The sequence below is a fragment of the Marmota marmota genome, unplaced genomic scaffold (genome assembly GCF_001458135.2).
Source record: "Marmota marmota marmota unplaced genomic scaffold, marMar, whole genome shotgun sequence".
NCBI lineage: Eukaryota > Metazoa > Chordata > Mammalia > Rodentia > Sciuridae > Marmota > Marmota marmota.
The window spans coordinates 32,808,147-32,824,393 of NW_026000093.1; the positions used below are offsets into that span (position 1 = coordinate 32,808,147).

Genomic DNA, 16,247 nt, shown 5'->3' on the forward strand with positions numbered 1-16,247 from the left:
TGATTGCATTTTCTATAGTTAACTAAAACTTGAATTTAAAACTAACCTCTAAGTGAAAATCACAGCACTAACAATAAAATAAATTTCAAGGTAATTGGACTGAGAAAATGTATTTTTACCCTTGTTTAATATTTGCATGTAAGAATAATATAAATAGCCCTATAAAATAGGTTTATTATTCCCATTTGTTAGTAAGGACATTAAGACAAGTAATGGTTAAATGTCATGTAAAAGGTGGCTAGAATGTGAAGGAATTTGAACACAAAATAATGTCTGGTTTCCGAGTCCATGCTGTTAGGCATCATGCTGTACTGCTTGCAATAAAATAAAAATGCCCCACAAAAAAGGCAAATGTGTTACAGACACTTTGGAGTCCCAAAATGGCATTTCTGATCAGTTAATTAAAACAGTTGCTGAAACAACCCAATAGAGGAATTTTGCATATCTTAATACAGTAGGAAAAAAATATGCTTTTTAAAGAATTCTTTGGAAAGGGACATCAACAACATTCCACAACTGCTTTTGAAGGACAATACTCAAAGGAGTTGTCCTGGAATAGGGAACCCCAGTGTTAGAGCTCAGTGATCTATAGGCAAAAAGAAAACAGAAAATTTCGACTTTATTTTGAAAGTTGATGAATTGAAAAAAAATACAAAAATTCATTTGAGTAAATGAGCTGATTCCATGTGCCAGACACATTTTAATTTTTATCTGTGCTGCAGTGCTTTCCCTCAGGCCATGACAGTTTCTACTTGAGGTGCTGCCACTATACTCTCCTCCCTTTTTTGTACTCTCTTCTCATCCATGGTGGTTCATCAGTGAGAAGGTACTGAAGAATGCAATGTAGCAGGGTCTGGACTATAAAATGCAAAAATAGAAAGTTTTCAATCTTCCAGATACTCTCAAACTATAAAATCAAATCTGATAATTAACACAATTCTAACACAGTTTAATAATTCTTATTTTAATATAACAGAAGGAAGATGGCAGGCCTAATTTACCATCGCAGAAATCGATTAAAATGATTAGAAGAGCAAGCATGAAAACTCCAGATACCACCTTCTATGAAACTGATATTTTTTGAGCCACAGGAACAATCAGGGTTGAAAAGCAGTGTTACAAGACATTGAGAAGATACTCATTGCTGCTGATATCAGATAATTCTAGTAGAGAACCCTTCTCTAGGAAATTGGCACACTTGCAGGCTAACGATTCTTTGTTTAGAACAAATAAAATCATTGCAAATGCTGACAATAGGAATCTCCCCCAAACCAACAGACAAGTCACATTTGTAGAAAGAGGCAAGTAGCTGAAGATCGGTGAAGAAAACCATCCTGTGAGCATACCTATGACTTTCAAGTTCTGTGGGTGGTGAAGAGTGATGTCAAAAATATCCTCTCTTTCTCTCTATTGCCACACACACACACAAAAAAAAAATACACACCTGTTTCACAAGAAGTTCTCATAAGCCAGAAACTTGGCTCTATTTTCTTAGTCCTAGAAGAACCTAGAGAAAGGAAAGCAATAATCACAAAGAAACCAAGGAAAATATAAGATGTTCCATAATGAAAAGAGAAAGAAAACAGGAAAGGGTGATGGCAAGCAAAAAAAAAAAAAAAACATTAGCCAAAGAAAACTTTTGATATGGTAAATAAAATGCATAAATGGTATTTGTTTAATGGTAAATAAAAAACATGCCTATACACAGGGTCATGAATATACAACATTATACAGAAATTACAATTATAAAACAAAGTAGAGATATAAGAAGTCAACAAAGATGTGGCAAGATGACAGAACTAAATAAATTTCATGATTTTTCTCCCCAGATGGTAGTTTTTGGGAGAAATGGAATAAAAAAATCAAACCAAAAGAAAGGGACAAACACTATGAACTGCCTCACATTGGGCTAGGAAGATGGGGCAGGTCTTCAAAGAAGAGAAAATGTTTGATAAAAACATTAAGAAGTGAATGTGAAGACATTTGCATAAGATATGTGAAGACAATCAAAGGAGGGAAAGAAGTCCAGTGGAAAGTGGTGTGTACAAAGTCTTAAGAGTGTTTTCAGTGAACTAACAAGGATTTTCCGTATCTGAAATGCAGGTTCTGAGGGAAAGAGAAATGGTGGATAGAACTGGAACTTCAAGCAAACATCAAATTCTGGAGGGTCTTTTATGTCATGCTACTGAGTGTAACATGATGTCACTAGAAAAGGAGATCCACTCACTGGTGGTTAAATCGGAGAGTTAGCACAATAATTTCTCTTCTAGAAAGAGCACTCTATCAAAAGGAAGGGAGGTGAATAGATTAGGATCCAATATGGACAAATAAAATAGTCTGTGGAAATTCCTTTCAGTAATCCACGTAAAATATGACATTCATAATGGTAGACAATGACTGTGCAGATAGAAGAGCATGGGAAAAATGAAAATATATTTAGTAAGAAAGATGCACAAACCTGCTTGGTCAATTGAATGTATCATGAAATAATAAAGTTTCCAAATTTCTTGACTGATTAGATGAGACAGTAACAATCAGTATGACACTGTCCATTCGGACAATTTTGATGGAAGGATCCAAAGGAAGAGATAATAACTGAGTATATTATAATAAATCAAAATAATAACACACTATTTTATAAATACCTTTTTATATCAAAAAGATACTTGACATTTTTAGTTGTTAAACAAGAAAACCATCTATATGTTTTCACATCATATTTTATAAAGAATTTTAATCTAGCAGGGTTTAAAATGACTTAAAGTATTAAAATGATCATGAACTCTATCTCTCTGTAGCAGTAAATGCTCAGAGGAGAATTTGCACCAAAATTACATAATTTTGAAAAGTCAATCTTTTGGGAAATCAACCAAAATACTGAAGTCAGTTTAGAGACTTGGTTAGGGAACATTAATAGCCCTCTCAAGAAAAAATATCACTTTTCTTCTTTTCTTACTAAAGTAATGTGTTCTTTCTTACTTTATAATAACAGAAGTCCCACATCGAAGCAAATGCCTTTCTACTCATTTCAATCTTGTCATTTTGCTTTCACATTCCCTTCAACTCATATGATGGATACAAACCAGACTTTCTGTTATACTCTAGAAATTTAAGGATACATGAAACACCACTTAGAAAATGCTGTGAAATGTGAGCCCCAAGCAAAGTCGACAGTATGATGAGAAATGCAAAGGAGGTCTAATGGGAAGCTGTATTCACAAGGTCCCCTCCCGATGCTCTGCATTAAATGGTACCACATTTACTTGTTTACCTGAAATTTTTCTTACTACTACACAATAAACGAAGCAGTCTGTATTTTTCTTAGTTTGAGATTTTTTGTAAACATTCTTCTTGGCTTTGCTTTTGTAATTTATTCTTCACATTCGGTTTGAGTTCCACTTTTAATCTTGATGATGTTTCTTCCTGTATAGTTATGAAAGATATAACTTCTAAACAGATACATATTTCTGACACGTACAACTGGCTGCACAAAAAGAAAGATTTAAGATAGAAGGAATTAGATGGTTGCTTTAAAATATATCATTTAAATTAAATGAAAGACATAATGTATACTAAATAAAATTGCCCTTAGTTACACAGAGATCCATGTTGGTGGGTTTTCAATTTTGTCATTCAATTTTTTGTATGTCTACAGCATACAAAGTTAAATGAGGAAATACCCTGCATTAGAGAAGTTTATAATGTGATTTCATGGAAGGCAGGGCTCTGGGCAGAATTGTGTCCCCTCCAAATGAGCATGTTGAATCCCCAGTGCTCAGTGTGATTACATTTGGAGATAGGCCTTTATAGGAGTAACAAAGGTTAAATAAGGTCAAGAGGGTGGAGCCCTGCCCTGATAAAATTAGTGTCCTTAGATGAAGAAACACAAGACAACCTAATTCTCTCTCACCTCTATCACATAAAGACACAACAAGAGGGCAACCATCTGCCAACCAGAAAGAGAGTCTTCACCAGTACCTATCCATGCTCTGATTTTGGACTTGTGGCTGCCAGAACTATAAGAAAATAAATTTCTGTTGTATAAGATACTCAGTCTATGGCATTTTGTTATAGCATCCCAAGGTAAGACAGTATATTATCACTAACTACCATTCAGGCAGAGTGCAATATATACCCTCAAAGTACTGAATATATATGAATCCATTATTCTGACTTGGGAATACAGGGAGAAAAAAGATGTCTCTGAGTGAATATTAACAGATGAGTCATTATTCTATGACAAAAATATTCTAATGATTAACTTGAAAAAAGGCACACAAAATGAGGAGTGTATGGGAATTACGGGGGCTTGTGGTGACTAGAGTTTAAGGTATGTAGACGAGAAAGCAGAAGCAGAATGAATAGAGGGTGTCTAACATAAAATTAGTGTGGAAGGGTAGGGGTTGGGATTTTGATGGTATAAATATTTAGCAGTCCTCTTTTACCTTTCAATTTAGAATCAATTTAAAAATAATATAAAATAAGGCAGATAAAGTAAAGCATACCACAGTTGTTCCTGACAAAGTTGATAGCAAGATACACTAACCAGACTTTAGGTAAACAAGTTTTCTCTAGTACTGGCCTACTGACCAAGTCATAAGCAGCACTAGATCAGGGAAGTTCTCCCTATGTAGAAGACTGAGACTGTATTAATCATAAAACTTGGGAAAGTAGGAAAGAATGTATATCTTCTAAAAACACCTCTCAGAAGGGAAATGAGGTGGACAGTCATTTAGGTTTTTTTTTTTTCCTGAACACATCATCTAAACAGGGCTCTAGTCTTTGCCAGGATAGGAGACACTGAAGAAGCAAATAGAGGCCAGGAATTTTAAATAATCAACCTACCCAACCTGCTGTTTCTGGATAAGAGGCATTTGAGGTAGTCCTTCTGCCTGATACTTCTGGTATTTGCCACAAATGCAACTTAATGGTCAGGTCCTATTTGAGGAACACGTCTCCTCATAAACTTCCTAATTTACATTTGCCCTCTAAGCCCTGTGCTTATGGCATTTCCACACCATAAACAGGTGTTGAAAAGTGAGAGAGGTTAAACTATCTTCAGGGAGCATTTTTATTTTTATGCCAGCCTTTAAATCACTTTCTCTGCCTATGAAATTTCTTAGCCCTACATAGTTCTAAAGGTAATTTTGTCTCTCTCTTCCCAATCTTTTCACTAAAAATCACCCTCACCTGGTATAATATTGCTTTGTTGCATGAGAATCCAGTGACCCTAGGATCCTGGGGATACTTAACCTAGCACTTCTTAAAACCTTCCTTTTCCTGGGCTTTTGTGCATTAGTACCATTGCTTCCTGCTACTAATATGTTGGGAATGAAATCATTATATACTACTTGTTCACTCCTTTCTTGAAGTCTCAACACACTACAGTTTTGCTGAGTCTCAGTTTTGCTGAGACTATTGCTCGATGTCAATTTAACTAAGATTAGAACAACCCCTAACCTGTGGTTATAGCTGCCATAAGCCAAACTGACATACATAAAATCAAAATCACAGTGATCAAAGCCCAAAAATGATTTTTCCAGTTCATATCAGTTAAAAGTTAATTAATGTTACTGTAAAAATCAGCCTCAGTGCATAATAGAGAGTGCAATGAGCTGTCAAAATTCTAACCACAAATGCCTAGTCCATATAAACCTTATTATTCAATTATTATTTTGTCCCCGAAATATCACCTTTGTTTACTCCTCAAGATTGCAGCCCAACAAAGAGATGTTAGGGGTTTGAGGAGGTTCGTATGCAATACTCCTTTTTTTCATCATTTTCTTTCTAAACTACAGAAAAAGAAAAATTATTGAGAATATTACTGGGAGTGAATTATGTGCAGGCAAGTGAGCTTCCTAACACCAATGCCCAGGATTTGAAAAACGTATACCCAGCCAGTTGTCAAGAGCTGGGATGATCTAAAGAGGACTGAATTGTCAGGTATAATAGTCAATCAAGATGAATCAAAATGTTGTTAGTATTCAGGCCTTTAGTCTCTGGCTCTGATAGCATAAGCAAGAGGCAGAACAGGAAGCCACACCAGTCCCCAGAATGTCACATTCTTCCACCAGGAACATACCAAGGGAGGATCAAGTGGATAAACACAGATACTCTCTCTGACCAAGGAGCTCAGCTCATTGTACGTACCCGGGGACGAGGACAGGGATAAGAGAAAGGGATACAAATGGGAAAGTACTGAGTACTGAATCAGAGTGGAGAAAAATGTCTTCAAGTCCCCACACCTCACAGCCCCTCTAAAGTGGTCTCAACAGAGGACCTAAAGAGGCCTGGGCCTAATGATGAAGCTTGCTTGTACTTATTTATTTATTTATTTTACTTAATTCATTTTAGATATGCATAACATTGGGGTTCATCAATACAATTATACAAGCATGGCAAAAAATGTGCTCCAATTCAGTCCCCAGTACTACCCTTCCCCTATCCTTCTCCATACTTTACTTATCTTTCTTCTACTTGTTCATATATGTCTTAAATCAGTGCATTATAGATATACATGAAGGTAAAATTCATAATATCCATATAGGTACATAAGAAAGGTTGGCTAGGTTCATTATACCATTTCTCTCTTTTCCCATCCCTTCTCCTTCCCTTTCAGTCTGCTTTCTCTACTGCACTGATCTCTTCTATTTTCATTGAATTCCTGCCCCCACCTTTCTTTTTTTCCTTTCCTCTTCTCTCTCTCTCTCTCTCCTCATTTTGGTCTAGCTTTTGAATATGAGAGAAAGCATTAGAGGGTGTGGCTTATTTCACTTAGCTGATGTTTGAGGAAGCCTTACTATGAAGGTGCCCATTCTAGGAGGGCAGATATGTCTAAGATCATAGCCAGTGGAGAAGAAGGAGATATAGCAGGAAGGTGCTGGTTCCTTGACTGAAACTCCTTTTAATGCACTGATTTGTGCACCAGATGTGTGGGAATCACCTGAGTTCTACCAGGTAGAGTCTTCAGAATTGCCTGTGGTGAGGTCACACATTGAAATTGGGCCAGTAGCTGGTCTTCTGGCCATTAATAACAACTGGATAAAATTCCATTGTGTATATATGCCACATTATTTTTATCCATTCATCCACTGAAGGGCATCTAGGCTGGCTTCACAGTTTAGCTATTGTGAATTGTGCTGCTATAAACATTGATGGGGCTGTGTCCCTGTAGTATGCTGTTTTTAAGTCTTTTGTACACAATGGAATTTTACTCAGCAATAAAAGAGAATAAAATCATGGCGTTTGCAGGTAAATGGATGGCGTTAAAGAAGATAATGCTAAGTGAAGTTAGCCAATCCCAAAAAAACAAATGCCGAATGTTTTTTCTGATATAAGGAGGCTGACTCATAGTGGGGAAGGGAGGGGGAGTATAGGAGGAATAGATGAATCCTAGATAGGGCAGAAGGGTGGAAGGGAAAGGGAGAAGGCAGGGGATTAGCAAGGATGTTGGAATGTGATAGACATCATTATCCAAAGTACATGTATGAAGACGCGAATTGGTGTCAACATACTTTATATACTAACAGAGATATGAAAAAATGTGCTGTGTAAGTGTAATAAGAATTGTAATGCATTCCGCTGTCATTTATTTTTTAAAAAAATATCAATTTAAAAAAAAAACAAAAAACTGGACTACCATCCCCCTCATTTGAGGGCATGTCCCTATAAAACTCAAAGGATGAATCTCAGATCAGAGTTTTTTCATAAGTAGGAGGGAGCACATAAAAGCAATCCACAAGAACTATTTTTCTTACAAACTCAGCAACAAATCCATCTCTCTTCTAACTAGGGAAGGTGCAAGAAAAGGGGCAGAAAAGGGCCATTAGCTGTACATTAGTAGAAGCTCTACATTATTTTAGGTTTGTCTTTCATATAAGAGGGAAACTTTATTTAATATTTAGCCTAATGATGTAATATGATTTTAAAAATCAATGAATAAACAAGATGCTCACAATTATAATCTGACAACTTTCAAACAAAGCATCTTACTTTTTACAGATTTTTTATTCTCAGATTTTGTGTATCATGTGAAATCAATTCAGGATATTAAAATGAGAGGGGGATTCTGGAAAGAGGGGTAACAAGACATACAAAGCAGGTAGGATAGTAAAATAGAAAGACATAGACAATACTTACAGAAAAAAAAAATTGACAAGAAATCCTCATAAATACCAAAAGGCAAGCAGGTTGGGCCACACCTCTGATGGCATCTTGGCATGAGTAGAGAAGTAAGGAAAGGGGAGTCTATTAAATTTTTGATCTCCAAAATAACCAACAGTTCCTTAAAGTATCTACAAAGTATTTTGAAAACATATAAGTTACAAATGAAAAGATACATGTACTACCAGTGGATGTGCATATAGGGTCTGGGATAAGGTCCCAAGGGGTGGAGTACCATGCATCCTAGGCTAGTCTCATGTCTTCTCCATGACTGAAGAGACATTTTTATGAGTAGAACTCAAATAAAATAGCAACAATAAAGGCAAAAAAAAAAAATGAAAAAAGGAGATTGGATGAAATTGAGGAAGACAAATAACCAAGAGTTTTCAGAAATTAAATCATTACATTCTTTAACTTGTCACAAAAACTAAACCAGAGAAAAATTTAGATCCATGATGCTGGAAATTCTATTTTAAAGTTCAATGAAATTAAGTCACAAAAGTAAAATCAAATATAAATGGTTATCATAAAAATTATTAGAACGAGAGACTAAGAAACAAAATTGCCAACATTAATACAGGGAGTGAAAATAGATCAGAAGAAATGTTCACAAAATACTAATACATCAAAACAGTACCAAAGGCAAAGGAAGAGTCATTCAAAACAAGAAAGGACAGGATAATGCAAAAATAAGGTCACAGAAATCAGAACAAAATTACAAATTTTAAAAAGTAATTGTTTCTGAAATAAAGACTAAAAACAGCAAATTGGCAGTGTTCTACAGAAAGTAGAAAAGAAAAATACAAAAGAGAAAGGAAATGAAGAATGTAACAATTAGGATTTATACCTCTTCAGAATTACTTGCAAACAAGCATCAAGTTTTCCAGAAAAGCCAGGCATGGAAGTCCAAATCCTTAATCCCAGCAACTCAGGAGGCTGAAGCAGGAGGACCATGAGTTCAAAGCCAGCCTCAGCAACTTAGTGAGGCCCTATACAACTTAGTTAAAATAAAAAATAAAAAGGCCTGGTGATGTAGCTCAGTGGTTAAGTGCCCCTGGATTCAATCCCCAATATAAAAAAAATTGCAGAAAATTTGTCATCAGTATGCAAGATCCCAAGGAACGATGTTCCAATGAGTATTTCCCTAAACTCTACTAAAAATGTACTTCAGATAACCAAAACAACTGGCAAGACTGATATGAAGACTAGTGGTTGGCAATACAGATTTAGTGATTTATCTACAGAATCAAAATTAATGGAGGATATAAAGGAGAAAGCACAATTTGCATGGACTGCATGTTCTGACAGTCTTGCAGTAGGAGAGAATGGGTAGAGTGTTTACAAAATGATATTATTGTAAAGAAATGTAAGAAAAAAAGATACTTCTAATTTTATAATCCTTGGTATCCTTACAATTCAGAATGTTAATTGTGGGAGAAAGGGGGTACACATGTAAAGAAGAAGAGAATAAGATTTAGTGGGTGTGATCATGCTAAGACAATCCCCAAAACAAAAGGCTGAACGTTTTCTCTAATAAATGGATGCTGATCCATAATGGGGAGGGGAGAGGCATGGGAAAAATGGAAGAACTTTGATTGTCAAAAGGGGAGGGGAGGGGAGGGTGCATGGGGACAGGAAAGATGGTGGAATGAGATAGACATCATTACCCTAAGTACATGTATGACTGCACATACGGTGTGACGCCAGTACAGACATCGTGTACAGCCAGAGAAATGAAAAGCTATGCTGCAATTGTGTACAATGAATCAAAATGCATTCTGCTGTCACATATACCTAATTAAAATATATAAATTAATTAAAAACCTATTTAGTGGATATGAGTAGGAATGCCTTATAAAATCAAGACTTTTCATTTTTATATATCTGTATTTGTATTTATTCTTTTTATATCCATGTCTAGGTTTATGGAGATAGATTATAGAGATAGAAAAGTAGATGGATAGATATAGATGATAGTACACACACACTTCCCACATACACACATATCATTTCTAGCATTGCTCACTATTAGGAATGACACTAATTTGCCCAAACTGTGATATTATTCTCCAAATATTATCTCTTGGGAAAATGAACCAGGGATGCTTGAACAACTGGCTAGTCCCAAAGTCTGAAGCATGAAATGTGCAAGATACTACTTTAATATAAGATTACCAGAGAATATTTTTCTAGTAATAAAACAGAGATAAAAGCAAGCACAAAAACTACATGTGGAATCGTACTTGTCAGTACATAGAGAAAGGACATTTTCTTTGAGTATCTCACGCCATGAAGCCAAGAGTGGCAGCCAGTGGAGCACATGGATCAGAGATAACACTGGGTCATAAGGGGCTTTGTGGGCCTTTTAAAGTGCTTTGGGTTTTCTCTGAGAGAGGTTATAGATTATTTCGAGCAGATAATTATCATGACCTGACTTTGGTTTCGAAGGATCATCTTGCCCACTGTGTTGCATTAAATTATTTGGAAAGGAGACTAGTTGGGAACCCACTGCAATAATCTAGGAAAGATTTGGTGGAAGGCTTAGACTTGCTTGAGAGAATTGTGGTGAGAAGTGATAGAATTCCAATATATTTTGAAAATGCAATCAAGGATATTGTTATGGTTGAATCTAAGGTGAGAAGGAAAGTGAAAATTAAAGACCATCTCCAGATCCAGGACATGAGTAATATAAAAAAAATTGAGCTAATTATTCCTGAGACAATGAGGATACTGAGAGGTGAAAATTTTGAGGAGAAAAATTAAATATTAGCTTTTACACTAATTGTTTACTATTGTTACCATTATTCAAATTTTATAGAACATATTCATTATGTTGCTTTTTCCCATTGCTACATTTAATTAAAAATTATAGTCAGTCTTCCCCAGTGAATCATTAATGTCAGAAGCTTTGTCAAAATAAGGGCAATTTTTCAAGCTTTCTAACACCTTTTTAAGAGTGCAACATCTTCACCTCCACCCAAGTTGTGAAAAATAGCACCTTTTCAATTTAGGTGTGATATTATCCCTGGAGGTTTGATCATACACACACACACACACACACACACACACAATATTAAGACAAACTTTGGAAAATTTTGTCATACAACTGTGAATATGTGATCTCAGAACATAAATCACTTATGCTATAATAAATCCTAATACAGTTCTATCAACTGTTCTTTAAAGGACTAAATTAAAATACCATACACTATTTTCAATGGAGATATTGACACTTTAGGAAATATTGTTTCAATTTGACTTTTTTTCCCTAATTGAAACTTGAGGATCTCATTCAAAACGAACATTAGTTTTAACTGAGGTCATTTTAGAAGAGAGTTCCTTATTTAAAAAAAATCTGCTTTAAAATAAAGTATGAAAGTACCTATTAATAAGAGAAGTGTTACAAAAACAAGTATAGGAAGCTACTGTATTTTCACAGTTATAATTTTTTGGGGGAAGGGGAAAAACAATTAATATATTCAGAAATAAACAGTTATTTGTGACCCAGATTTTTAAAAATCTTTTTCTACATTGCTCAATCTGGATAGATGCATTACTTATTTACTTATTTTATCAATACAATATGAAACATTTTATTAAATTTTGGAGTTTCAGGAAGATTACATTTACATAATATTTTTATAACCACCTAACAAAAACACTTGAAATCACTAAACTTATTCTAGCTGATATTTTCTTGACAAGATAATATCATCAAAAACATCAATATTATAATACTTAATGCAAGTTTAAATATTAGCTATGTTCAACAAGTTAATAAAATTAATGTTCAGGTAGTTTTAATTTCTGCTCTTTGCTGGGAGGGGAGGCTGAGGTTTGAACCCAGGAGTACTTTAGCACTGAGCTAAATTCCTAGCTCTAATTCCCAGCTCTTTTTAATTTTTATTTTGAGACAAGTTTTCATTAAGTAATGTAGGGCCTTGCTAAATTGCTGAGGCTGGTTTCAAATTTGCAATCCTCCTGCCTCCCAAATCTCTGGATCACACTTAGGCACCACCATGCCTGGCTATTTTCTGCTCATTTAAAGTAGTTGCTTCATCAAGTCTCTTCCCAAATTCCACACACTGCATAATTTGTACATAAAGGATAAAATAACTGGCATTATTTTTAAAGAACTTAATATGATTGTTGGAAGGTAAAATTTGAGGTTAGTTCACAATGGCTTAGAAAGCAATTATACAAAGATTCCCTATGAAACAATTACTCCCAGGGTCAAGATGAGATGATATTGAATGTATTTTCAAATTTTAAGAGGAGATGTGTTAACCAGAAAGAGTTTTGACAACCTATGGAAAACTAGAGGTAAAAATGGAGTTACAGACATTGGTATAGCCATTTATTTAGTAGGAGTGAAAGCATTCTACCAAAGACTCCAGGCGTGCCCCACTGATTGAACATTATTTATAATAAATCAAATGCGAAGAGTTTGTTGTTGGTTTTGTTGTTGTTGTTGTTGTTGTTGTTGTTTAGTTTGTGGAACTCCAGTTATCCTGATCCCCAGCTTAGCAAAAACAAAACAAAACAAAATTCTAATTGTTCTAATTGTACTTTCTTTTGGGGTGAGAATTGCCAGTATCTATTAAAATATACTGAAATATCTCAAATCACCGATTTATGAAAACAGACTTTTTTATATCCCTTCATTACATTTGTCCCTTCTTTGCTTCTGTCTACATCAATTTTCCCAAAGACTCCTCTAGTGTCTCTCCTGATAATTCCTCTTTATATACTTTCTTTTGAAATTATTCCAACCAGGGTTTTATCCCAGTCTAGTCACTGAAAACATTTCTTGAAAAGATGACCACTAAAATGTCAATAAATGTATTACTTGATATCAATAGCTTTAAAAATATTACTAATTTTTCAAACATATGCAAAACTAGAAAGAATGATAGAATGAACCCCCATGTATATTCCTTACTTATTCTTATTCTTTATTATGGTAGTAAAAACAATTAACAAGGAATCTACCACTTAACTTTTTAAGTGTGAAATATTGTCAACTACAGTCACAATGCTGTCTTTTTTTTAATCCATCTTTTTAATCCATCTTTTGTAACTGAAATTTTATAGCCATTGAAATCCCCACTTCCTTTTGCCTCCTGCCCCAGGCACTCACCATTCACTTTCTGTTTCTATGAATTTGAATATTTCAGTGGAATCATGCGGTATTTGTCCTTCTGTAATTTCTAGATTGCTGATAGGGATTAAAATAGCCTGCCATTTTGGAAAACAAGAGATCCCCAAAAAATTTAAAAGATAGAACTATCCAGGAATCCAGTATATATTCAAAATGATTGAAACCAGGGATTTGAAGAGACTTCTGCTCTTCCATGCTTGTTATAGCATTATTCACCATATTGACAAGACATAGAAACAGCCCATATAATCACTTACAATGAACAAATAAAGAAATTATGGAGTACATACATATAATGAAATAGTAAAAAAAAAAAAAAAAATGGAAATCCTGCCTTATGGGACAACATGGATGAATCTGGAAGGCATTGTGCTAAATCCTTATGTTCCTATCAGACTCCTCACCTATCCTTCAGATACAACCATTAAAATTTTGTCACATTTTCCATATTTTCTTTATTGAAATATTCAAAGCCTGAGATATTTTAAAGCAAATCCTCAACATCATAACATTTCATCACTACCTACATTCATATATATTTCTAAAATGCATGATCATTTTCCTGCCATTACCCTGAGAGACATCAGGTTTTCGCATCTAATGGAACAAACACTAACAAAATTGACAATAGAATAAAGTAATTATCTATGTAACCCTATTGTCTACAAAATGTTTGCATGATTGATTTATTATAGAGTATCCAGACAAGGTTCACATATTATATTTTGTTCTTAACTTTCTAGGTCTTTAAATATAGTAGCTTTCTCTGATTTTATTGTTGTTGATGATGGAGGTGGTGGTACATTCGTTCTGCTTTGTTTTATTGCATTCAAAATTAGCCACTTTATATATTTTCTCTATTTTTCCTAAAGCATTAAATAATAATCACTACCAATTATTATTAACATACAATAATAATGACGCTATGATAATATAATAAGAAAAATTATTTTTCTAGCTATTGTGCAGTTTTTCTCCACAGAATTTATAACAGTTTTTATTCCTTCCAGAAATATATCAGCATTTATTTCCCCACAACTTCTCTAATCATGGAATGTCAAATTATTTTATCATTTCCAGCCTTATAGGTAATAGTTGGTAACTAAATTTTTAATGTTTAATTAAGTTTAGTTAACTTGCTTTCAGATACCTAACACAATTTCTATTTTCCTTCTGTTTACTACCTTTGATGTCAGCAGCTTTTGAAACATTTGGGCACTACTTATTATAATGTACTTTCTTCAATGACTTTCTAGACACCCCACTTACCTTGTCTCTCCTTCTCCCCAAACCTTTCTTCTCTCTTCCCTGTGCCAGACTATTATTCTCTTCTCAACCCTAAATGTCAGATAGCCCTGGGCTGAGTCTGAAACTCTTTTCTCCATCTGTATTCACTCACTAGGGAATTTCATCCAGTCTTGTGGCTTAAAATACTATCTATATACCCAAGGCAATTTCGAATTTATACCTTTAGGCTCTAAATTATAAAAAAAAAAAAAATTACAAATGACCACTTGATATGTCCACATCAGTGTCAAATTCTTGATTACCCTCAACCACAAAAATGAATCTCTCTCAGTATCCTCCTTTTTCCTGCCTTCTCCTAGAAGTCACCAAGAAAGAACTGACTCCTAAAGTCATCAAGAGTTCCTCTTTCTTTCAGACTCCACTTCTAATTCAGAAACATGTACAGTTAGCTCTACCAAAATATGACCATTTTATCACCACCTGCACCAATAAGATGTTATCCCATGACTCCACCAGCCCTCTCTTAGATGTTCTCAGAAGCCCTACCCATGGTCTCCCTGCTTTTACCTTCTCTCTGCTCTTATCTTGTCTTCCTCACAAATAGCACTAGAGTGATTCTTTCAAAATATGTCAGATCAGATCCAGCAATTCCACTTCTAGGTATACATAAAAAAATTAAAACAGAGTTGTGAAGAGATATGTGTACACCCACATTCATATTAGCAATAAATTCATAGTAGACATAAACAGGATGGGGAAGCTTCTTGTCCAAATGCATATACTTACAAAGGAACATTATTCAACCTTAAAAAGGAAGGAAATTCTGATGTATTATAATATGGAGGAACCTTGAGGATATTAAGCTAGTGAAATAAGCCAATCACAAAAAGACAAATGCCATGTGATTCCACTTACATGAAATATCTAGAGCAGTCAAATTCATACACATAGAAAGTAGACAGGTAACAGTGAAGCCTCTATTCCAAATCCTGAAACAATAGAGTTTTCATGCATCTTATTGAAAAGTTCCATATATATATATTCTTACTATATTTATATTCCTTTAAAGACTTTATATTTTGAAAAAGTTAGCCTGGTCATTGGCCAGTTCTATTAAAATAAGAAAAGAAGAGAGAATGAAAGTAGGATAAAGTGGTTTCCAGGGGCCCGGCGGGGGAGCGGGGAGAGGGAGAAATGGAGAGCTATTGTTTAATGGGTCTAGAATTTCATAACTGCACTATAGAAAGTTCTGGAAATTGGTTGCACAAAATGGGAATGTGCTTAACATTACCAAACTATACACATAAAAATGGGTAGGATGGTAAATTTTATGTGTTTTACCATGGTTTTAAAAAATAAATTTAAAAAAGTATGTCAGTTTGTAAGACCTCTTCTAACCAGACATAAATTTCTTTCTAAAAAAAAAAAAAAAACTCTAAAATTCTTCCAGAACCTTCAAGACCTCATGTTTTCTGGATACCTTCCCCTCTCACCACTCAGCCCTGACTTCATCTTCTACTACTGAGTCTCTGTGTCATTCTGTCATTTTTTTTTCCTGGTGTGTCTTGAAATGGTAAAAAATGGTTCTCCCTTGGGTTCTTCATACTTGTTTTCAGAGACAACACATGACTAAATGCCCTCACTTCAGTCTCTGCTTAAAGAATCAAGAATTCCT

At 34.6% G+C, this 16,247-nt stretch overlaps 1 long non-coding RNA gene across 1 annotated transcript; it reads right to left on the bottom strand.

Annotated features, from left to right (window-relative positions):
* Positions 1-246: 246 nt before the first annotated feature.
* On the bottom strand, positions 247-15,478 carry LOC125610507. Its single transcript, XR_007340496.1, has 2 exons — positions 8,140-15,478; positions 247-3,484 (listed from the first exon to the last, which is right to left on the bottom strand). It is a non-coding gene; the product is annotated as an uncharacterized LOC125610507 (long non-coding RNA).
* Between the last annotated feature and the right edge of the window lie 769 nt (positions 15,479-16,247).